Source organism: Mesoplodon densirostris, chromosome 1 (genome assembly GCF_025265405.1).
Source record: "Mesoplodon densirostris isolate mMesDen1 chromosome 1, mMesDen1 primary haplotype, whole genome shotgun sequence".
Lineage (NCBI taxonomy): Eukaryota > Metazoa > Chordata > Mammalia > Artiodactyla > Ziphiidae > Mesoplodon > Mesoplodon densirostris.
Window position 1 is genome coordinate 247,187,322 of NC_082661.1, and position 23,699 is coordinate 247,211,020.

A 23,699-nucleotide genomic window follows, 5' to 3' on the forward strand; every position below is an offset into this window, starting at 1 on the left:
ATTATTGCTTGAAAGGGTCTGCATTTGCTCACCCAATCTCACCAATCCTCTCAGTCCCAAGTGTCCAGCCTTATGCCACATCCAGCTGTCATTGTAGATAGGGTCTTTCCAGGTTTCCTCAGACACCCTGAAGGAATTGTAAAGAATTTCCCTGTTTTTTGGTTTGGCTTTTGAAATTCCTTTTTATAGTGGGTTTGAGCTGATTCTCGCTGCCATGTTTATGCCACTCTAGACACACTTGATTCCCTTATGGAGTCATATCAATACATAGGTTTTAAGATTATTATTAGTCAGATATATTCCTCTGCGGGAAATATGGGGTTTTGAGTCTCTTTCACTGAGGAAGGTGTAGGTCTTGTCTATTCCAAAGTTGGTTTTTGGAACGGTCCCTGTGCTTATATCAAACTCTGGTTTTATGCATCACCCCACCTCTCCATCCCCTTTATGCAGGCATAAGAGTGTTTTCTAAATGTGAGACTCTGTTCTCTTTCCTAACTCAGTTCACGTGTAGCCATGTTTACAGGATCTTCATAAGTAATATCTTATGATTAGTTTCTTTTTCTGTGTGACTTATTTCACTTAGAATCATCGTACCTGAATCCACTCACTTTGCTGCTACTGGTCTTATGACATTGATTTCATGGCTGAGGGATATTCCATCGTACGTAAGTACCACAATGTTTTGAACCATTTTTATATTTCCTGGGATATTTAAGGTGTACCCAAGTTGAGGTTCTTGTAGTCAGTGCAGCCCTAAATTTGGAGGTGGCTCTTTCTTATTGATTTTCAGTTTTCCCAAGGTATATTCCCTAGACTGGAAGTGGCCTTGGCTCTGTAGCTCTGTTGTTTACTTGTTTTAGGGAACACAATGCACTCCTCCAGTTAGGCAGTTGGCAGTTTACATCCCGCCCATCAGCATAACAAGGCTCCCAGTTCTCCAGGGCCTGTCTTGCCTTTCTGGTTTTTACACTTTTTGTGGATGTCCCTTTTGACCGGTGGGAAGTGATACTTCTTTGTAGTGCAGATTTGCATTGCCCGCTTGCTTGCTTGGCCAAAAAGGGCATATGCGTTTTCTCCTGAATATATTCAGGAGAAAACGCATACGCCCTTTCTGGCCAAGTGCACCATTGTCCAAGTTGTGCCCCTCTTCCTGTGCTTTACAGGCGATTCCAAGGTACCTCTTGAAATCTGTTTCCTGCTATTTTGCCTCGCTTTCAAGTCCGCCTCGTTGACTTCCCTCAACAGATTTTTGGACGATAGTTGTCCTTTATCACTCTGCCAGTTTGTGAATTGCTGTGCCCCTGAGCTCCATTTCTCAACTCGTTTTTTGTGAGCTGAACTCAAGTCCAAAATTTTGGATCATGTCCTATACTGGTTCCCGGTGGGTGGCTGAGACTTTGGTTAATTCTTCTTCCTGCCGGGAAATTAGAGTGACATGTGCCCGTCCAAATGCCTAACAGCTACTCTCTCATGGGTTCTCCCTCGTCCCTTCCATCCTCTGCCAAATTGGGAACCTGTGCAAACCAGGAGGTTAAAGGGCCTGTCTCTCCAAGTTGGGAGATTGATAGTAAGGCAGTTGGAAAGTCAAACTGGAGCACCAGGAGAGGGACTATTCGTTGAGTTTTAGAAACCTTTCGTATTCACAGTGTGTCCATTCTCTAGGTTTCCTGTACATGTTATAGCTGTAGTAATATTCCCTTGAACCTGGAGAGTTGGGACCCATGGAATGGGGGCCATGCATTATTGCTTGAAAGGGTCTGCATTTGCTCACCCAATCTCACCAATCCTCTCAGTCCCAAGTGTCCAGCCTTATGCCACATCCAGCTGTCATTGTAGATAGGGTCTTTCCAGGTTTCCTCAGACACCCTGAAGGAATTGTAAAGAATTTCCCTGTTTTTTGGTTTTGCTTTTGAAATTCCTTTTTATAGTGGGTTTGAGCTGATTCTCGCTGCCATGTTTATGCCACTCTAGACACACTTGATTCCCTTATGGAGACATATCAATACATAGGTTTTAAGATTCTTACTAGTCAGATATATTCCTCTGTGGGAAATATGGGGTTTTGAGTCTCTTTCACTAAGGAAGGTGTCGGTCTTGTCAATTCCAAAGTTGGTTTTTGAAACGGTCCCTGTGCTTATATCAAACTCTGGTTTTATGCATCACCCCACCTCTCCTTCCCCTTTATGCAGGCATAAGAGTGTTTTCTAAATGTGAGACTCTGTTCTCTTTCCTAACTCAATTCACGTGTAGCCATGTTTACAGGATCTTCATAAGTGATATCTTATGATAAGTTTCTTTTTCTGTGTGACTTATTTCACTTAGAATCATCGTACCTGAATCCACTCACTTTGCTGCTACTGGTCTTATGACATTGATTACATGGCTGAGGGATATTCCATCGTACGTAAGTACCACAATGTTTTGAACTATTTTTATATTTCCTGGGATATTTAAGGTGTACCCAAGTTGAGGTTCTTGTAGTCAGTGCAGCCCTAAATTTGGAGGTGGCTCTTTCTTATTGATTTTCAGTTTTCCCAAGGTATATTCCCTAGACTGGAAGTGGCCTTGGCTCTGTAGCTCTGTTGTTTACTTGTTTTAGGGAACACAATGCACTCCTCCAGTGAGGCAGTTGGCAATTTACATCCCGCCCATCAGCATAACAAGGCTCCCTGTTCTCCAGGGCCTGTCTTGCCTTTCTGGTTTTTACACATTTTGTGGATGTCCCTTTTGACCGGTGGGAAGTGATACTTCTTTGTAGTGCAGATTTGCATTGCCCGCTTGCTTGCTTGGCCAAAAAGGGCGTATGCGTTTTCTCCTGAATATATTCAGGAGAAAACGCATACGCCCTTTTTGGCCAAGTGCACCATTGTCCAAGTTGTGCCCCTCTTCCTGTGCTTTACAGGCGATTCCAAGGTACCTCTTGAAATCTGTTTCCTGCTATTTTGCCTCACTTTCAAGTCCGCCTCGTTGACTTCCCTCAACAGATTTTTGGACGATAGTTGTCCTTTATCACTCTGCCAGTTTGTGAATTGCTGTGCCCCTGAGCTCCATTTCTCAACTCGTTTTTTGTGAGCTGAACGCAAGTCCAAAATTTTGGATCATGTCCTATACTGGTTCCCGGTGGGTGGCTGAGACTTTGGTTAATTCTTCTTCCTGCCGGGAAATTAGAGTGACATGTGCCCGTCCAAATGCCTAACAGCTACTCTCTCATGGGTTCTCCCTCGTCCCTTCCATCCTCTGCCAAATTGGGAACCTGTGCAAACCAGGAGGTTAAAGGGCCTGTCTCTCCAAGTTGGGAGATTGATAGTAAGGCAGTTGGAAAGTCAAACTGGAGCACGAGGAGAGGGACTATTCGTTGAGTTTTAGAAACCTTTCGTATTCACAGTGTGTCCATTCTCTAGGTTTCCTGTACATGTTATAGCTGTAGTAATATTCCCTTGAACCTGGAGAGTTGGGACCCATGGAATGGGGGCCATGCATTATTGCTTGAAAGGGTCTGCATTTGCTCACCCAATCTCACCAATCCTCTCAGTCCCAAGTGTCCAGCCTTATGCCACATCCAGCTGTCATTGTAGATAGGGTCTTTCCAGGTTTCCTCAGACACCCTGAAGGAATTGTAAAGAATTTCCCTGTTTTTTGGTTTGGCTTTTGAAATTCCTTTTTATAGTGGGTTTGAGCTGATTCTCGCTGCCATGTTTATGCCACTCTAGACACACTTGATTCCCTTATGGAGACATATCAATACATAGGTTTTAAGATTCTTACTAGTCAGATATATTCCTCTGTGGGAAATATGGGGTTTTGAGTCTCTTTCACTAAGGAAGGTGTCGGTCTTGTCAATTCCAAAGTTGGTTTTTGAAACGGTCCGTGTGCTTATATCAAACTCTGGTTTTATGCATCACCCCACCTCTCCTTCCCCTTTATGCAGGCATGAGAGTGTTTTCTAAATGTGAGACTCTGTTCTCTTTCCTAACTCAATTCACGTGTAGCCATGTTTACAGGATCTTCATAAGTGATATCTTATGATAAGTTTCTTTTTCTGTGTGACTTATTTCACTTAGAGTCATCGTACCTGAATCCACTCACTTTGCTGCTACTGGTCTTATGACATTGATTTCATGGCTGAGGGATATTCCATCGTACGTAAGTACCACAATGTTTTGAACCATTTTTATATTTCCTGGGATATTTAAGGTGTACCCAAGTTGAGGTTCTTGTAGTCAGTGCAGCCCTAAATTTGGAGGTGGCTCTTTCTTATTGATTTTCAGTTTTCCCAAGGTATATTCCCTAGACTGGAAGTGGCCTTGGCTCTGTAGCTCTGTTGTTTACTTGTTTTAGGAAACACAATGCACTCCTCCAGTGAGGCAGTTGGCAATTTACATCCCGCCCATCAGCATAACAAGGCTCCCAGTTCTCCAGGGCCTGTCTTGCCTTTCTGGTTTTTACACATTTTGTGGATGTCCCTTTTGACCGGTGGGAAGTGATACTTCTTTGTAGTGCAGATTTGCATTGCCCGCTTGCTTGCTTGGCCAAAAAGGGCGTATGCGTTTTCTCCTGAATATATTCAGGAGAAAACGCATACGCCCTTTTTGGCCAAGTGCACCATTGTCCAAGTTGTGCCCCTCTTCCTGTGCTTTACAGGCGATTCCAAGGTACCTCTTGAAATCTGTTTCCTGCTATTTTGCCTCACTTTCAAGTCCGCCTCGTTGACTTCCCTCAACAGATTTTTGGACGATAGTTGTCCTTTATCACTCTGCCAGTTTGTGAATTGCTGTGCCCCTGAGCTCCATTTCTCAACTCGTTTTTTGTGAGCTGAACGCAAGTCCAAAATTTTGGATCATGTCCTATACTGGTTCCCGGTGGGTGGCTGAGACTTTGGTTAATTCTTCTTCCTGCCGGGAAATTAGAGTGACATGTGCCCGTCCAAATGCCTAACAGCTACTCTCTCATGGGTTCTCCCTCGTCCCTTCCATCCTCTGCCAAATTGGGAACCTGTGCAAACCAGGAGGTTAAAGGGCCTGTCTCTCCAAGTTGGGAGATTGATAGTAAGGCAGTTGGAAAGTCAAACTGGAGCACGAGGAGAGGGACTATTCGTTGAGTTTTAGAAACCTTTCGTATTCACAGTGTGTCCATTCTCTAGGTTTCCTGTACATGTTATAGCTGTAGTAATATTCCCTTGAACCTGGAGAGTTGGGACCCATGGAATGGGGGCCATGCATTATTGCTTGAAAGGGTCTGCATTTGCTCACCCAATCTCACCAATCCTCTCAGTCCCAAGTGTCCAGCCTTATGCCACATCCAGCTGTCATTGTAGATAGGGTCTTTCCAGGTTTCCTCAGACACCCTGAAGGAATTGTAAAGAATTTCCCTGTTTTTTGGTTTGGCTTTTGAAATTCCTTTTTATAGTGGGTTTGAGCTGATTCTCGCTGCCATGTTTATGCCACTCTAGACACACTTGATTCCCTTATGGAGACATATCAATACATAGGTTTTAAGATTCTTACTAGTCAGATATATTCCTCTGTGGGAAATATGGGGTTTTGAGTCTCTTTCACTAAGGAAGGTGTCGGTCTTGTCAATTCCAAAGTTGGTTTTTGAAACGGTCCGTGTGCTTATATCAAACTCTGGTTTTATGCATCACCCCACCTCTCCTTCCCCTTTATGCAGGCATGAGAGTGTTTTCTAAATGTGAGACTCTGTTCTCTTTCCTAACTCAGTTCACGTGTAGCCATGTTTACAGGATCTTCATAAGTGATATCTTATGATAAGTTTCTTTTTCTGTGTGACTTATTTCACTTAGAGTCATCGTACCTGAATCCACTCACTTTGCTGCTACTGGTCTTATGACATTGATTTCATGGCTGAGGGATATTCCATCGTACGTAAGTACCACAATGTTTTGAACCATTTTTATATTTCCTGGGATATTTAAGGTGTACCCAAGTTGAGGTTCTTGTAGTCAGTGCAGCCCTAAATTTGGAGGTGGCTCTTTCTTATTGATTTTCAGTTTTCCCAAGGTATATTCCCTAGACTGGAAGTGGCCTTGGCTCTGTAGCTCTGTTGTTTACTTGTTTTAGGGAACACAATGCACTCCTCCAGTGAGGCAGTTGGCAATTTACATCCCGCCCATCAGCATAACAAGGCTCCCAGTTCTCCAGGGCCTGTCTTGCCTTTCTGGTTTTTACACATTTTGTGGATGTCCCTTTTGACCGGTGGGAAGTGATACTTCTTTGTAGTGCAGATTTGCATTGCCCGCTTGCTTGCTTGGCCAAAAAGGGCGTATGCGTTTTCTCCTGAATATATTCAGGAGAAAACGCATACGCCCTTTTTGGCCAAGTGCACCATTGTCCAAGTTGTGCCCCTCTTCCTGTGCTTTACAGGCGATTCCAAGGTACCTCTTGAAATCTGTTTCCTGCTATTTTGCCTCACTTTCAAGTCCGCCTCGTTGACTTCCCTCAACAGATTTTTGGACGATAGTTGTCCTTTATCACTCTGCCAGTTTGTGAATTGCTGTGCCCCTGAGCTCCATTTCTCAACTCGTTTTTTGTGAGCTGAACGCAAGTCCAAAATTTTGGATCATGTCCTATACTGGTTCCCGGTGGGTGGCTGAGACTTTGGTTAATTCTTCTTCCTGCCGGGAAATTAGAGTGACATGTGCCCGTCCAAATGCCTAACAGCTACTCTCTCATGGGTTCTCCCTCGTCCCTTCCATCCTCTGCCAAATTGGGAACCTGTGCAAACCAGGAGGTTAAAGGGCCTGTCTCTCCAAGTTGGGAGATTGATAGTAAGGCAGTTGGAAAGTCAAACTGGAGCACCAGGAGAGGGACTATTCGTTGAGTTTTAGAAACCTTTCGTATTCACAGTGTGTCCATTCTCTAGGTTTCCTGTACATGTTATAGCTGTAGTAATATTCCCTTGAACCTGGAGAGTTGGGACCCATGGAATGGGGGCCATGCATTATTGCTTGAAAGGGTCTGCATTTGCTCACCCAATCTCACCAATCCTCTCAGTCCCAAGTGTCCAGCCTTATGCCACATCCAGCTGTCATTGTAGATAGGGTCTTTCCAGGTTTCCTCAGACACCCTGAAGGAATTGTAAAGAATTTCCCTGTTTTTTGGTTTTGCTTTTGAAATTCCTTTTTATAGTGGGTTTGAGCTGATTCTCGCTGCCATGTTTATGCCACTCTAGACACACTTGATTCCCTTATGGAGACATATCAATACATAGGTTTTAAGATTCTTACTAGTCAGATATATTCCTCTGTGGGAAATATGGCGTTTTGAGTCTCTTTCACTAAGGAAGGTGTCGGTCTTGTCAATTCCAAAGTTTGTTTTTGAAACGGTCCGTGTGCTTATATCAAACTCTGGTTTTATGCATCACCCCACCTCTCCTTCCCCTTTATGCAGGCATAAGAGTGTTTTCTAAATGTGAGACTCTGTTCTCTTTCCTAACTCAATTCACGTGTAGCCATGTTTACAGGATCTTCATAAGTGATATCTTATGATAAGTTTCTTTTTCTGTGTGACTTATTTCACTTAGAATCATCGTACCTGAATCCACTCACTTTGCTGCTACTGGTCTTATGACATTGATTTCATGGCTGAGGGATATTCCATCGTACGTAAGTACCACAATGTTTTGAACCATTTTTATATTTCCTGGGATATTTAAGGTGTACCCAAGTTGAGGTTCTTGTAGTCAGTGCAGCCCTAAATTTGGAGGTGGCTCTTTCTTATTGATTTTCAGTTTTCCCAAGGTATATTCCCTAGACTGGAAGTGGCCTTGGCTCTGTAGCTCTGTTGTTTACTTGTTTTAGGGAACACAATGCACTCCTCCAGTGAGGCAGTTGGCAATTTACATCCCGCCCATCAGCATAACAAGGCTCCCAGTTCTCCAGGGCCTGTCTTGCCTTTCTGGTTTTTACACATTTTGTGGATGTCCCTTTTGACCGGTGGGAAGTGATACTTCTTTGTAGTGCAGATTTGCATTGCCCGCTTGCTTGCTTGGCCAAAAAGGGCGTATGCGTTTTCTCCTGAATATATTCAGGAGAAAACGCATACGCCCTTTTTGGCCAAGTGCACCATTGTCCAAGTTGTGCCCCTCTTCCTGTGCTTTACAGGCGATTCCAAGGTACCTCTTGAAATCTGTTTCCTGCTATTTTGCCTCGCTTTCAAGTCCGCCTCGTTGACTTCCCTCAACAGATTTTTGGACGATAGTTGTCCTTTATCACTCTGCCAGTTTGTGAATTGCTGTGCCCCTGAGCTCCATTTCTCAACTCGTTTTTTGTGAGCTGAACGCAAGTCCAAAATTTTGGATCATGTCCTATACTGGTTCCCGGTGGGTGGCTGAGACTTTGGTTAATTCTTCTTCCTGCCGGGAAATTAGAGTGACATGTGCCCGTCCAAATGCCTAACAGCTACTCTCTCATGGGTTCTCCCTCGTCCCTTCCATCCTCTGCCAAATTGGGAACCTGTGCAAACCAGGAGGTTAAAGGGCCTGTCTCTCCAAGTTGGGAGATTGATAGTAAGGCAGTTGGAAAGTCAAACTGGAGCACGAGGAGAGGGACTATTCGTTGAGTTTTAGAAACCTTTCGTATTCACAGTGTGTCCATTCTCTAGGTTTCCTGTACATGTTATAGCTGTAGTAATATTCCCTTGAACCTGGAGAGTTGGGACCCATGGAATGGGGGCCATGCATTATTGCTTGAAAGGGTCTGCATTTGCTCACCCAATCTCACCAATCCTCTCAGTCCCAAGTGTCCAGCCTTATGCCACATCCAGCTGTCATTGTAGATAGGGTCTTTCCAGGTTTCCTCAGACACCCTGAAGGAATTGTAAAGAATTTCCCTGTTTTTTGGTTTTGCTTTTGAAATTCCTTTTTATAGTGGGTTTGAGCTGATTCTCGCTGCCATGTTTATGCCACTCTAGACACACTTGATTCCCTTATGGAGACATATCAATACATAGGTTTTAAGATTCTTACTAGTCAGATATATTCCTCTGTGGGAAATATGGGGTTTTGAGTCTCTTTCACTAAGGAAGGTGTCGGTCTTGTCAATTCCAAAGTTGGTTTTTGAAACGGTCCGTGTGCTTATATCAAACTCTGGTTTTATGCATCACCCCACCTCTCCTTCCCCTTTATGCAGGCATAAGAGTGTTTTCTAAATGTGAGACTCTGTTCTCTTTCCTAACTCAGTTCATGTGTAGCCATGTTTACAGGATCTTCATAAGTGATATCTTATGATAAGTTTCTTTTTCTGTGTGACTTATTTCACTTAGAATCATCGTACCTGAATCCACTCACTTTGCTGCTACTGGTCTTATGACATTGATTTCATGTCTGAGGGATATTCCATCGTACGTAAGTACCACAATGTTTTGAACCATTTTTATATTTCCTGGGATATTTAAGGTGTACCCAAGTTGAGGTTCTTGTAGTCAGTGCAGCCCTAAATTTGGAGGTGGCTCTTTCTTATTGATTTTCAGTTTTCCCAAGGTATATTCCCTAGACTGGAAGTGGCCTTGGCTCTGTAGCTCTGTTGTTTACTTGTTTTAGGGAACACAATGCACTCCTAGAGTGAGGCAGTTGGCAATTTACATCCCGCCCATCAGCATAACAAGGCTCCCAGTTCTCCAGGGCCTGTCTTGCCTTTCTGGTTTTTACACATTTTGTGGATGTCCCTTTTGACCGGTGGGAATTGATACTTCTTTGTAGTGCAGATTTGCATTGCCCGCTTGCTTGCTTGGCCAAAAAGGGCGTATGCGTTTTCTCCTGAATATATTCAGGAGAAAACGCATACGCCCTTTTTGGCCAAGTGCACCATTGTCCAAGTTGTGCCCCTCTTCCTGTGCTTTACAGGCGATTCCAAGGTACCTCTTGTAATCTGTTTCCTGCTATTTTGCCTCACTTTCAAGTCCGCCTCGTTGACTTCCCTCAACAGATTTTTGGACAATAGTTGTCCTTTATCACTCTGCCAGTTTGTGAATTGCTGTGCCCCTGAGCTCCATTTCTCAACTCGTTTTTTGTGAGCTGAACTCAAGTCCAAAATTTTGGATCATGTCCTATACTGGTTCCCGGTGGGTGGCTGAGACTTTGGTTAATTCTTCTTCCTGCCGGGAAATTAGAGTGACATGTGCCCGTCCAAATGCCTAACAGCTACTCTCTCATGGGTTCTCCCTCGTCCCTTCCATCCTCTGCCAAATTGGGAACCTGTGCAAACCAGGAGGTTAAAGGGCCTGTCTCTCCAAGTTGGGAGATTGATAGTAAGGCAGTTGGAAAGTCAAACTGGAGCACCAGGAGAGGGACTATTCGTTGAGTTTTAGAAACCTTTCGTATTCACAGTGTGTCCATTCTCTAGGTTTCCTGTACATGTTATAGCTGTAGTAATATTCCCTTGAACCTGGACAGTTGGGACCCATGGAATGGGGGCCATGCATTATTGCTTGAAAGGGTCTGCATTTGCTCACCCAATCTCACCAATCCTCTCAGTCCCAAGTGTCCAGCCTTATGCCACATCCAGCTGTCATTGTAGATAGGGTCTTTCCAGGTTTCCTCAGACACCCTGAAGGAATTGTAAAGAATTTCCCTGTTTTTTGGTTTTGCTTTTGAAATTCCTTTTTATAGTGGGTTTGAGCTGATTCTCGCTGCCATGTTTATGCCACTCTAGACACACTTGATTCCCTTAAGGAGTCATATCAATACATAGGTTTTAAGATTCTTACTAGTCAGATATATTCCTCTGTGGGAAATATGGGGTTTTGAGTCTCTTTCACTGAGGAAGGTGTCGGTCTTGTCAATTCCAAAGTTGGTTTTTGAAACGGTCCCTGTGCTTATATCAAACTCTGGTTTTATGCATCACCCCACCTCTCCTTCCCCTTTATGCAGGCATAAGAGTGTTTTCTAAATGTGAGACTCTGTTCTCTTTCCTAACTCAGTTCACGTGTAGCCATGTTTACAGGATCTTCCTAAGTGATATCTTATGATAAGTTTCTTTTTCTGTGTGACTTATTTCACTTAGAATCATCATACCTGAATCCACTCACTTTGTTGCTACTGGTCTTATGACATTGATTTCATGGCTGAGGGATATTCCATCGTACGTAAGTACCACAATGTTTTGAACCATTTTTATATTTCCTGGGATATTTAAGGTGTACCCAAGTTGAGGTTCTTGTAGTCAGTGCAGCCCTAAATTTGGAGGTGGCTCTTTCTTATTGATTTTCAGTTTTCCCAAGGTATATTCCCTAGACTGGAAGTGGCCTTGGCTCTGTAGCTCTGTTATTTACTTGTTTTAGGGAACACAATGCACTCCTCCAGTGAGGCAGTTGGCAATTTACATCCCACCCATCAGCATAACAAGGCTCCCAGTTCCTCAGGGCCTGTCTTGCCTTTCTGGTTTTTACACATTTTGTGGATGTCCCTTTTGACCGGTGGGAAATGATACTTCTTTGTAGTGCAGATTTGCATTGCCCGCTTGCTTGCTTGGCCAAAACGGGCGTATGCATTTTCTCCTGAATATATTCAGGAGAAAACGCATACGCCCTTTTTGGCCAAGTGCACCATTGTCCAAGTTGTGCCCCTCTTCCTGTGCTTTACAGGCGATTCCAAGGTACCTCTTGAAATCTGTTTCCTGCTATTTTGCCTCGCTTTCAAGTCCGCCTCGTTGACTTCCCTCAACAGATTTTTGGACGATAGTTGTCCTTTATCACTCTGCCAGTTTGTGAATTGCTGTGCCCCTGAGCTCCATTTCTCAACTCGTTTTTTGTGAGCTGAACGCAAGTCCAAAATTTTGGATCATGTCCTATACTGGTTCCCGGTGGGTGGCTGAGACTTTGGTTAATTCTTCTTCCTGCCGGGAAATTAGAGTGACATGTGCCCGTCCAAATGCCTAACAGCTACTCTCTCATGGGTTCTCCCTCGTCCCTTCCATCCTCTGCCAAATTGGGAACGTGTGCAAACCAGGAGGTTAAAGGGCCTGTCTCTCCAAGTTGGGAGATTGATAGTAAGGCAGTTGGAAAGTCAAACTGGAGCACCAGGAGAGGGACTATTCGTTGAGTTTTAGAAACCTTTCGTATTCACAGTGTGTCCATTCTCTAGGTTTCCTGTACATGTTATAGCTGTAGTAATATTCCCTTGAACCTGGAGAGTTGGGACCCATGGAATGGGGGCCATGCATTATTGCTTGAAAGGGTCTGCATTTGCTCACCCAATCTCACCAATCCTCTCAGTCCCAAGTGTCCAGCCTTATGCCACATCCAGCTGTCATTGTAGATAGGGTCTTTCCAGGTTTCCTCAGACACCCTGAAGGAATTGTAAAGAATTTCCCTGTTTTTTGGTTTTGCTTTTGAAATTCCTTTTTATAGTGGGTTTGAGCTGATTCTCGCTGCCATGTTTATGCCACTCTAGACACACTTGATTCCCTTATGGAGTCATATCAATACATAGGTTTTAAGATTCTTACTAGTCAGATATATTCCTCTGCGGGAAATATGGGGTTTTGAGTCTCTTTCAATGAGGAAGGTGTCGGTCTTGTCTATTCCAAAGTTGGTTTTTGGAACGGTCCCTGTGCTTATATCAAACTCTGGTTTTATGCATCACCCCACCTCTCCTTCCCCTTTATGCAGGCATAAGAGTGTTTTCTAAATGTGAGACTCTGTTCTCTTTCCTAACTCAGTTCACGTGTAGCCATGTTTACAGGATCTTCATAAGTGATATCTTATGATAAGTTTCTTTTTCTGTGTGACTTATTTCACTTAGAATCATCGTACCTGAATCCACTCACTTTGCTGCTACTGGTCTTATGACATTGATTTCATCGCTGAGGGATATTCCATCGTATGTAAGTACCACAATGTTTTGAACCATTTTTATATTTCCTGGGATATTTAAGGTGTACCCAAGTTGAGGTTCTTGTAGTCAGTGCAGCCCTAAATTTGGAGGTGGCTCTTTCTTATTGATTTTCAGTTTTCCCAAGGTATATTCCCTAGACTGGAAGTGGCCTTGGCTCTGTAGCTCTGTTGTTTACTTGTTTTAGGGAACACAATGCACTCCTCCAGTGAGGCAGTTGGCAGTTTACATCCCGCCCATCAGCATAACAAGGCTCCCAGTTCTCCAGGGCCTGTCTTGCCTTTCTGGTTTTTACACATTTTGTGGATGTCCCTTTTGACCGGTGCGAAGTGATACTTCTTTGTAGTGCAGATTTGCATTGCCCGCTTGCTTGCTTGGCCAAAAAGGGCGTATGCGTTTTCTCCTGAATATATTCAGGAGAAAACGCATACGCCCTTTTTGGCCAAGTGCACCATTGTCCAAGTTGTGCCCCTCTTCCTGTGCTTTACAGGCGATTCCAAGGTACCTCTTGAAATCTGTTTCCTGCTATTTTGCCTCGCTTTCAAGTCCGCCTCGTTGACTTCCCTCAACAGATTTTTGGACGATAGTTGTCCTTTATCACTCTGCCAGTTTGTGAATTGCTGTGCCCCTGAGCTCCATTTCTCAACTCGTTTTTTGTGAGCTGAACGCAAGTCCAAAATTTTGGATCATGTCCTATACTGGTTCCCGGTGGGTGGCTGAGACTTTGGTTAATTCTTCTTCCTGCCGGGAAATTAGAGTGACATGTGCCCGTCCAAATGCCTAACAGCTACTCTCTCATGGGTTCTCCCTCGTCCCTTCCATCCTCTGCCAAATTGGGAACCTGTGCAAACCAGGAGGTTAAAGGGCCTGTCTCTCCAAGTTGGGAGATTGATAGTAAGGCAGTTGGAAAGTCAAACTGGAGCACCAGGAGAGGGACTATTCGTTGAGTTTTAGAAACCTTTCGTATTCACAGTGTGTCCATTCTCTAGGTTTCCTGTACATGTTATAGCTGTAGTAATATTCCCTTGAACCTGGAGAGTTGGGACCCATGGAATGGGGGCCATGCATTATTGCTTGAAAGGGTCTGCATTTGCTCACCCAATCTCACCAATCCTCTCAGTCCCAAGTGTCCAGCCTTATGCCACATCCAGCTGTCATTGTAGATAGGGTCTTTCCAGGTTTCCTCAGACACCCTGAAGGAATTGTAAAGAATTTCCCTGTTTTTTGGTTTTGCTTTTGAAATTCCTTTTTATAGTGGGTTTGAGCTGATTCTCGCTGCCATGTTTATGCCACTCTAGACACACTTGATTCCCTTAAGGAGTCATATCAATACATAGGTTTTAAGATTCTTACTAGTCAGATATATTCCTCTGTGGGAAATATGGGGTTTTGAGTCTCTTTCACTGAGGAAGGTGTCGGTCTTGTCAATTCCAAAGTTGGTTTTTGAAACGGTCCCTGTGCTTATATCAAACTCTGGTTTTATGCATCACCCCACCTCTCCTTCCCCTTTATGCAGGCATAAGAGTGTTTTCTAAATGTGAGACTCTGTTCTCTTTCCTAACTCAGTTCACGTGTAGCCATGTTTACAGGATCTTCATAAGTGATATCTTATGATAAGTTTCTTTTTCTGTGTGACTTATTTCACTTAGAATCATCATACCTGAATCCACTCACTTTGTTGCTACTGGTCTTATGACATTGATTTCATGGCTGAGGGATATTCCATCGTACGTAAGTACCACAATGTTTTGAACCATTTTTATATTTCCTGGGATATTTAAGGTGTACCCAAGTTGAGGTTCTTGTAGTCAGTGCAGCCCTAAATTTGGAGGTGGCTCTTTCTTATTGATTTTCAGTTTTCCCAAGGTATATTCCCTAGACTGGAAGTGGCCTTGGCTCTGTAGCTCTGTTATTTATTTGTTTTAGGGAACACAATGCACTCCTCCAGTGAGGCTGTTGGCAATTTACATCCCACCCATCAGCATAACAAGGCTCCCAGTTCCTCAGGGCCTGTCTTGCCTTTCTGGTTTTTACACATTTTGTGGATGTCCCTTTTGACCGGTGGGAAATGATACTTCTTTGTAGTGCAGATTTGCATTGCCCGCTTGCTTGCTTGGCCAAAACGGGCGTATGCATTTTCTCCTGAATATATTCAGGAGAAAACGCATACGCCCTTTTTGGCCAAGTGCACCATTGTCCAAGTTGTGCCCCTCTTCCTGTGCTTTACAGGCGATTCCAAGGTACCTCTTGAAATCTGTTTCCTGCTATTTTGCCTCGCTTTCAAGTCCGCCTCGTTGACTTCCCTCAACAGATTTTTGGACGATAGTTGTCCTTTATCACTCTGCCAGTTTGTGAATTGCTGTGCCCCTGAGCTCCATTTCTCAACTCGTTTTTTGTGAGCTGAACGCAAGTCCAAAATTTTGGATCATGTCCTATACTGGTTCCCGGTGGGTGGCTGAGACTTTGGTTAATTCTTCTTCCTGCCGGGAAATTAGAGTGACATGTGCCCGTCCAAATGCCTAACAGCTACTCTCTCATGGGTTCTCCCTCGTCCCTTCCATCCTCTGCCAAATTGGGAACCTGTGCAAACCAGGAGGTTAAAGGGCCTGTCTCTCCAAGTTGGGAGATTGATAGTAAGGCAGTTGGAAAGTCAAACTGGAGCACCAGGAGAGGGACTATTCATTGAGTTTTAGAAACCTTTCGTATTCACAGTGTGTCCATTCTCTAGGTTTCCTGTACATGTTATAGCTGTAGTAATATTCCCTTGAACCTGGAGAGTTGGGACCCATGGAATGGGGGCCATGCATTATTGCTTGAAAGGGTCTGCATTTGCTCACCCAATCTCACCAATCCTCTCAGTCCCAAGTGTCCAGCCTTATGCCACATCCAGCTGTCATTGTAGATAGGGTCTTTCCAGGTTTCCTCAGACACCCTGAAGGAATTGTAAAGAATTTCCCTGTTTTTTGGTTTTGCTTTTGAAATTCCTTTTTATAGTGGGTTTGAGCTGATTCTCGCTGCCATGTTTATGCCACTCTAGACACACTTGATTCCCTTATGGAGACATATCAATACATAGGTTTTAAGATTCTTACTAGTCAGATATATTCCTCTGTGGGAAATATGGGGTTTTGAGTCTCTTTCACTAAGGAAGGTGTCGGTCTTGTCAATTCCAAAGTTGGTTTTTGAAACGGTCCGTGTGCTTATATCAAACTCTGGTTTTATGCATCACCCCACCTCTCCTTCCCCTTTATGCAGGCATGAGAGTGTTTTCTAAATGTGAGACTCTGTTCTCTTTCCTAACTCAATTCACGTGTAGCCATGTTTACAGGATCTTCATAAGTGATATCTTATGATAAGTTTCTTTTTCTGTGTGACTTATTTCACTTAGAGTCATCGTACCTGAATCCACTCACTTTGCTGCTACTGGTCTTATGACATTGATTTCATGGCTGAGGGATATTCCATCGTACGTAAGTACCACAATGTTTTGAACCATTTTTATATTTCCTGGGATATTTAAGGTGTACCCAAGTTGAGGTTCTTGTAGTCAGTGCAGCCCTAAATTTGGAGGTGGCTCTTTCTTATTGATTTTCAGTTTTCCCAAGGTATATTCCCTAGACTGGAAGTGGCCTTGGCTCTGTAGCTCTGTTGTTTACTTGTTTTAGGGAACACAATGCACTCCTCCAGTTAGGCAGTTGGCAGTTTACATCCCGCCCATCAGCATAACAAGGCTCCCAGTTCTCCAGGGCCTGTCTTGCCTTTCTGGTTTTTACACTTTTTGTGGATGTCCCTTTTGACCGGTGGGAAGTGATACTTCTTTGTAGTGCAGATTTGCATTGCCCGCTTGCTTGCTTGGCCAAAAAGGGCATATGCGTTTTCTCCTGAATATATTCAGGAGAAAACGCATACGCCCTTTCTGGCCAAGTGCACCATTGTCCAAGTTGTGCCCCTCTTCCTGTGCTTTACAGGCGATTCCAAGGTACCTCTTGAAATCTGTTTCCTGCTATTTTGCCTCGCTTTCAAGTCCGCCTCGTTGACTTCCCTCAACAGATTTTTGGACGATAGTTGTCCTTTATCACTCTGCCAGTTTGTGAATTGCTGTGCCCCTGAGCTCCATTTCTCAACTCGTTTTTTGTGAGCTGAACGCAAGTCCAAAATTTTGGATCATGTCCTATACTGGTTCCCGGTGGGTGGCTGAGACTTTGGTTAATTCTTCTTCCTGCCGGGAAATTAGAGTGACATGTGCCCGTCCAAATGCCTAACAGCTACTCTCTCATGGGTTCTCCCTCGTCCCTTCCATCCTCTGCCAAATTGGGAACCTGTGCAAACCAGGAGGTTAAAGGGCCTGTCTCTCCAAGTTGGGAGATTGATAGTAAGGCAGTTGGAAAGTCAAACTGGAGCACGAGGAGAGGGACTATTCGTTGAGTTTTAGAAACCTTTCGTATTCACAGTGTGTCCATTCTCTAGGTTTCCTGTACATGTTATAGCTGTAGTAATATTCCCTTGAACCTGGAGAGTTGGGACCCATGGAATGGGGGCCATGCATTATTGCTTGAAAGGGTCTGCATTTGCTCACCCAATCTCACCAATCCTCTCAGTCCCAAGTGTCCAGCCTTATGCCACATCCAGCTGTCATTGTAGATAGGGTCTTTCCAGGTTTCCTCAGACACCCTGAAGGAATTGTAAAGAATTTCCCTGTTTTTTGGTTTTGCTTTTGAAATTCCTTTTTATAGTGGGTTTGAGCTGATTCTCGCTGCCATGTTTATGCCACTCTAGACACACTTGATTCCCTTATGGAGACATATCAATACATAGGTTTTAAGATTCTTACTAGTCAGATATATTCCTCTGTGGGAAATATGGCGTTTTGAGTCTCTTTCACTAAGGAAGGTGTCGGTCTTGTCAATTCCAAAGTTTGTTTTTGAAACGGTCCGTGTGCTTATATCAAACTCTGGTTTTATGCATCACCCCACCTCTCCTTCCCCTTTATGCAGGCATAAGAGTGTTTTCTAAATGTGAGACTCTGTTCTCTTTCCTAACTCAATTCACGTGTAGCCATGTTTACAGGATCTTCATAAGTGATATCTTATGATAAGTTTCTTTTTCTGTGTGACTTATTTCACTTAGAATCATCGTACCTGAATCCACTCACTTTGCTGCTACTGGTCTTATGACATTGATTTCATGGCTGAGGGATATTCCATCGTACGTAAGTACCACAATGTTTTGAACCATTTTTATATTTCCTGGGATATTTAAGGTGTACCCAAGTTGAGGTTCTTGTAGTCAGTGCAGCCCTAAATTTGGAGGTGGCACTTTCTTATTGATTTTCAGTTTTCCCAAGGTATATTCCCTAGACTGGAAGTGGCCTTGGCTCTGTAGCTCTGTTGTTTACTTGTTTTAGGGAACACAATGCACTCCTCCAGTGAGGCAGTTGGCAATTTACATCCCGCCCATCAGCATAACAAGGCTCCCAGTTCTCCAGGGCCTGTCTTGCCTTTCTGGTTTTTACACATTTTGTGGATGTCCCTTTTGACCGGTGGGAAGTGATACTTCTTTGTAGTGCAGATTTGCATTGCCCGCTTGCTTGCTTGGCCAAAAAGGGCGTATGCGTTTTCTCCTGAATATATTCAGGAGAAAACGCATACGCCCTTTTTGGCCAAGTGCACCATTGTCCAAGTTGTGCCCCTCTTCCTGTGCTTTACAGGCGATTCCAAGGTACCTCTTGAAATCTGTTTCCTGCTATTTTGCCTCGCTTTCAAGTCCGCCTCGTTGACTTCCCTCAACAGATTTTTGGACGATAGTTGTCCTTTATCACTCTGCCAGTTTGTGAATTGCTGTGCCCCTGAGCTCCATTTCTCAACTCGTTTTTTGTGAGCTGAACGCAAGTCCAAAATTTTGGATCATGTCCTATACTGGTTCCCGGTGGGTGGCTGAGACTTTGGTTAATTCTTCTTCCTGCCGGGAAATTAGAGTGACATGTGCCCGTCCAAATGCCTAACAGCTACTCTCTCATGGGTTCTCCCTCGTCCCTTCCATCCTCTGCCAAATTGGGAACCTGTGCAAACCAGGAGGTTAAAGGGCCTGTCTCTCCAAGTTGGGAGATTGATAGTAAGGCAGTTGGAAAGTCAAACTGGAGCACGAGGAGAGGGACTATTCGTTGAGTTTTAGAAACCTTTCGTATTCACAGTGTGTCCATTCTCTAGGTTTCCTGTACATGTTATAGCTGTAGTAATATTCCCTTGAACCTGGAGAGTTGGGACCCATGGAATGGGGGCCATGCATTATTGCTTGAAAGGGTCTGCATTTGCTCACCCAATCTCACCAATCCTCTCAGTCCCAAGTGTCCAGCCTTATGCCACATCCAGCTGTCATTGTAGATAGGGTCTTTCCAGGTTTCCTCAGACACCCTGAAGGAATTGTAAAGAATTTCCCTGTTTTTTGGTTTTGCTTTTGAAATTCCTTTTTATAGTGGGTTTGAGCTGATTCTCGCTGCCATGTTTATGCCACTCTAGACACACTTGATTCCCTTATGGAGACATATCAATACATAGGTTTTAAGATTCTTACTAGTCAGATATATTCCTCTGTGGGAAATATGGGGTTTTGAGTCTCTTTCACTAAGGAAGGTGTCGGTCTTGTCAATTCCAAAGTTGGTTTTTGAAACGGTCCGTGTGCTTATATCAAACTCTGGTTTTATGCATCACCCCACCTCTCCTTCCCCTTTATGCAGGCATAAGAGTGTTTTCTAAATGTGAGACTCTGTTCTCTTTCCTAACTCAGTTCATGTGTAGCCATGTTTACAGGATCTTCATAAGTGATATCTTATGATAAGTTTCTTTTTCTGTGTGACTTATTTCACTTAGAATCATCGTACCTGAATCCACTCACTTTGCTGCTACTGGTCTTATGACATTGATTTCATGTCTGAGGGATATTCCATCGTACGTAAGTACCACAATGTTTTGAACCATTTTTATATTTCCTGGGATATTTAAGGTGTACCCAAGTTGAGGTTCTTGTAGTCAGTGCAGCCCTAAATTTGGAGGTGGCTCTTTCTTATTGATTTTCAGTTTTCCCAAGGTATATTCCCTAGACTGGAAGTGGCCTTGGCTCTGTAGCTCTGTTGTTTACTTGTTTTAGGGAACACAATGCACTCCTCCAGTGAGGCAGTTGGCAATTTACATCCCGCCCATCAGCATAACAAGGCTCCCAGTTCTCCAGGGCCTGTCTTGCCTTTCTGGTTTTTACACATTTTGTGGATGTCCCTTTTGACCGGTGGGAATTGATACTTCTTTGTAGTGCAGATTTGCATTGCCCGCTTGCTTGCTTGGCCAAAAAGGGCGTATGCGTTTTCTCCTGAATATATTCAGGAGAAAACGCATACGCCCTTTTTGGCCAAGTGCACCATTGTCCAAGTTGTGCCCCTCTTCCTGTGCTTTACAGGCGATTCCAAGGTACCTCTTGTAATCTGTTTCCTGCTATTTTGCCTCACTTTCAAGTCCGCCTCGTTGACTTCCCTCAACAGATTTTTGGACAATAGTTGTCCTTTATCACTCTGCCAGTTTGTGAATTGCTGTGCCCCTGAGCTCCATTTCTCAACTCGTTTTTTGTGAGCTGAACTCAAGTCCAAAATTTTGGATCATGTCCTATACTGGTTCCCGGTGGGTGGCTGAGACTTTGGTTAATTCTTCTTCCTGCCGGGAAATTAGAGTGACATGTGCCCGTCCAAATGCCTAACAGCTACTCTCTCATGGGTTCTCCCTCGTCCCTTCCATCCTCTGCCAAATTGGGAACCTGTGCAAACCAGGAGGTTAAAGGGCCTGTCTCTCCAAGTTGGGAGATTGATAGTAAGGCAGTTGGAAAGTCAAACTGGAGCACCAGGAGAGGGACTATTCGTTGAGTTTTAGAAACCTTTCGTATTCACAGTGTGTCCATTCTCTAGGTTTCCTGTACATGTTATAGCTGTAGTAATATTCCCTTGAACCTGGAGAGTTGGGACCCATGGAATGGGGGCCATGCATTATTGCTTGAAAGGGTCTGCATTTGCTCACCCAATCTCACCAATCCTCTCAGTCCCAAGTGTCCAGCCTTATGCCACATCCAGCTGTCATTGTAGATAGGGTCTTTCCAGGTTTCCTCAGACACCCTGAAGGAATTGTAAAGAATTTCCCTGTTTTTTGGTTTTGCTTTTGAAATTCCTTTTTATAGTGGGTTTGAGCTGATTCTCGCTGCCATGTTTATGCCACTCTAGACACACTTGATTCCCTTAAGGAGTCATATCAATACATAGGTTTTAAGATTCTTACTAGTCAGATATATTCCTCTGTGGGAAATATGGGGTTTTGAGTCTCTTTCACTGAGGAAGGTGTCGGTCTTGTCAATTCCAAAGTTGGTTTTTGAAACGGTCCCTGTGCTTATATCAAACTCTGGTTTTATGCATCACCCCACCTCTCCTTCCCCTTTATGCAGGCATAAGAGTGTTTTCTAAATGTGAGACTCTGTTCTCTTTCCTAACTCAGTTCACGTGTAGCCATGTTTACAGGATCTTCATAAGTGATATCTTATGATAAGTTTCTTTTTCTGTGTGACTTATTTCACTTAGAATCATCATACCTGAATCCACTCACTTTGTTGCTACTGGTCTTATGACATTGATTTCATGGCTGAGGGATATTCCATCGTACGTAAGTACCACAATGTTTTGAACCATTTTTATATTTCCTGGGATATTTAAGGTGTACCCAAGTTGAGGTTCTTGTAGTCAGTGCAGCCCTAAATTTGGAGGTGGCTCTTTCTTATTGATTTTCAGTTTTCCCAAGGTATATTCCCTAGACTGGAAGTGGCCTTGGCTCTGTAGCTCTGTTATTTATTTGTTTTAGGGAACACAATGCACTCCTCCAGTGAGGCTGTTGGCAATTTACATCCCACCCATCAGCATAACAAGGCTCCCAGTTCCTCAGGGCCTGTCTTGCCTTTCTGGTTTTTACACATTTTGTGGATGTCCCTTTTGACCGGTGGGAAATGATACTTCTTTGTAGTGCAGATTTGCATTGCCCGCTTGCTTGCTTGGCCAAAACGGGCGTATGCATTTTCTCCTGAATATATTCAGGAGAAAACGCATACGCCCTTTTTGGCCAAGTGCACCATTGTCCAAGTTGTGCCCCTCTTCCTGTGCTTTACAGGCGATTCCAAGGTACCTCTTGAAATCTGTTTCCTGCTATTTTGCCTCACTTTCAAGTCCGCCTCGTTGACTTCCCTCAACAGATTTTTGGACGATAGTTGTCCTTTATCACTCTGCCAGTTTGTGAATTGCTGTGCCCCTGAGCTCCATTTCTCAACTCGTTTTTTGTGAGCTGAACGCAAGTCCAAAATTTTGGATCATGTCCTATACTGGTTCCCGGTGGGTGGCTGAGACTTTGGTTAATTCTTCTTCCTGCCGGGAAATTAGAGTGACATGTGCCCGTCCAAATGCCTAACAGCTACTCTCTCATGGGTTCTCCCTCGTCCCTTCCATCCTCTGCCAAATTGGGAACCTGTGCAAACCAGGAGGTTAAAGGGCCTGTCTCTCCAAGTTGGGAGATTGATAGTAAGGCAGTTGGAAAGTCAAACTGGAGCACCAGGAGAGGGACTATTCGTTGAGTTTTAGAAACCTTTCGTATTCACAGTGTGTCCATTCTCTAGGTTTCCTGTACATGTTATAGCTGTAGTAATATTCCCTTGAACCTGGAGAGTTGGGACCCATGGAATGGGGGCCATGCATTATTGCTTGAAAGGGTCTGCATTTGCTCACCCAATCTCACCAATCCTCTCAGTCCCAAGTGTCCAGCCTTATGCCACATCCAGCTGTCATTGTAGATAGGGTCTTTCCAGGTTTCCTCAGACACCCTGAAGGAATTGTAAAGAATTTCCCTGTTTTTTGGTTTTGCTTTTGAAATTCCTTTTTATAGTGGGTTTGAGCTGATTCTCGCTGCCATGTTTATGCCACTCTAGACACACTTGATTCCCTTAAGGAGTCATATCAATACATAGGTTTTAAGATTCTTACTAGTCAGATATATTCCTCTGTGGGAAATATGGGGTTTTGAGTCTCTTTCACTGAGGAAGGTGTCGGTCTTGTCAATTCCAAAGTTGGTTTTTGAAACGGTCCCTGTGCTTATATCAAACTCTGGTTTTATGCATCACCCCACCTCTCCTTCCCCTTTATGCAGGCATAAGAGTGTTTTCTAAATGTGAGACTCTGTTCTCTTTCCTAACTCAGTTCACGTGTAGCCATGTTTACAGGATCTTCCTAAGTGATATCTTATGATAAGTTTCTTTTTCTGTGTGACTTATTTCACTTAGAATCATCATACCTGAATCCACTCACTTTGTTGCTACTGGTCTTATGACATTGATTTCATGGCTGAGGGATATTGCATCGTACGTAAGTACCACAATGTTTTGAACCATTTTTATATTTCCTGGGATATTTAAGGTGTACCCAAGTTGAGGTTCTTGTAGTCAGTGCAGCCCTAAATTTGGAGGTGGCACTTTCTTATTGATTTTCAGTTTTCCCAAGGTATATTCCCTAGACTGGAAGTGGCCTTGGCTCTGTAGCTCTGTTATTTATTTGTTTTAGGGAACACAATGCACTCCTCCAGTGAGGCTGTTGGCAATTTACATCCCACCCATCAGCATAACAAGGCTCCCAGTTCCTCAGGGCCTGTCTTGCCTTTCTGGTTTTTACACATTTTGTGGATGTCCCTTTTGACCGGTGGGAAGTGATACTTCTTTGTAGTGCAGATTTGCATTGCCCGCTTGCTTGCTTGGCCAAAACGGGCGTATGCGTTTTCTCCTGAATATATTCAGGA